The sequence below is a fragment of the Propithecus coquereli genome, unplaced genomic scaffold (genome assembly GCF_000956105.1).
Source record: "Propithecus coquereli isolate 6110/MARCELLA unplaced genomic scaffold, Pcoq_1.0 Scaffold32, whole genome shotgun sequence".
NCBI classification, from domain to species: Eukaryota; Metazoa; Chordata; class Mammalia; order Primates; family Indriidae; genus Propithecus; species Propithecus coquereli.
Genome location: NW_012148841.1, coordinates 4,497,132 through 4,498,827, shown reverse-complemented (window position 1 = coordinate 4,498,827; position 1,696 = coordinate 4,497,132). Strand labels below are relative to the sequence as shown.

Here is a 1,696-nt window from a genome sequence, read left to right as displayed (position 1 = left end):
TTATCTATTTTGCCAAAGAATAAAGCAGAAAAAAATCCACCCACTGGCAAAAAGGAGAAGACAAGGAAAACTGTCTCAGCTTGGACTCTGCAAGCACCAATGTAGGATTATATGCAGGGTTGGGGTGGAAGAAAGGCAGGTTTTGCTTGTTCATCAGAGGTAAAGAACCAAAAGAAAAATACATGCAACCCATCTATTTTCTAATGATCTCCCCATTTCTATTTGGTCTCATCCCACAGGCTTAGCCTTCGCAATGCTGGCAGCCGTACCTCCAGTATTTGGCCTATACTCCTCATTTTATCCTGTCATCATGTATTGTTTTTTTGGAACCTCCAGACACATATCCATAGGTAAAAGCTTATACTTGATATTCTAGTACCTTTTCTTTTGGATTTCCAAGATTTGCAATGTGCCAAAGAAATAGCATGGTTGTTATTAAAAATCTCAATAACTTTTGTTACTGTATACACAATAGGTGCTTTAAAAAAAATACATCCCTCCTAAGATTTCTAGAACTTATGACTTTCTTATTATCTTGCGATAATTTTTAAAAAAGACCATTTTCTTGTGGAAAAGAGCAATTTTTGAAATCTGTAAAATGAGATAAATGCTTTATTTCTTAATATAACTTGCATCTGATTTTAATTTTAATAGTAGTACTTCAAGTTCCTAATTACTATGCATGTATTTCATTTTCATCATGTTTTAGTCTCTGAATTGTACTTGTTTTCTCTTTAGTTTATCAGATGCATATGGATTTCATAATAGTGTTGGTGCTACATGTGGCTACCACCATCAAACACGCACACAATGTTTCAGATATCTATTGCTGGGTAACAAATACCTCCAAAATTTGGCGACTTAAAACAACAATCATTGTATTATCTCTCACAGTTCCTGCAGGTCATGATTTGGGAAGTGCTAGTCTGGACTTCTCCCTCCCTTCTTTTACCTTCTATCCTCTCTTCTTTCTTCCTCTCTCCATGGAGTCCCAGGAATTCTCCATGTGGCCTAGTTGGAGCTTTCTTACACCTGGGTTCAGGGCTCCAGCCCAATTATTACAACTCCCAGGTGTAAGCTTCATCACATTTTATTACCTAGCCTCAGAAGTCACACAGTGTCACTTCCACTACATTTTTTTTTTTTTGGTTATTAACAAGTCACAAGCGCATCCAGACTCAAGGGGAGAGGAATTAGACTCCACCTCTTGATAGGGAAATGTCAAGCAGAGTATGTGGCTTGGAAGATATTGTTGTGGTCATTTTTGGAAAATACAGTCTGCACACACAGTTGCCTACACACACACAGAGGCAGGATACTGCAGGAGGGCAGTGCAGTCTTCTTTCAAGAACAGCTATTGACCTCACCTGTGTCCCCTGACGTACTGGCAGCAACCACATCAGATACTCTGAAGGTAGTTTCCTTGGACCCCTGAACAGGCATCATTCATGCTTCATTATTCCAGGTCCTTTTGCAGTTATTAGCCTGATGATTGGTGGTGTGGCTGTTCGATTAGTACCAGATGATATAGTCATTCCGGGAGGAGTAAATGCAACCAATGGCACAGAAGCCAGAGATGCCTTGAGAGTGAAAGTCGCCATGTCTGTGACCTTACTTTCAGGAATCATTCAGGTAAGACTCAAAGATGGGGAAATGGGCTCTCATTTGTTAATGTAATAAATATCTGTTGAGCGCT

At 39.4% G+C, this 1,696-nt stretch overlaps 1 protein-coding gene across 1 annotated transcript in view; it reads left to right on the top strand.

Annotated features, from left to right (window-relative positions):
* The window catches only part of SLC26A5 (solute carrier family 26 (anion exchanger), member 5), a 77,974-nt gene that overhangs the window by 38,289 nt on the left and 37,989 nt on the right, over positions 1–1,696 (top strand). The gene's annotated exons all lie outside the window — the stretch shown is intronic.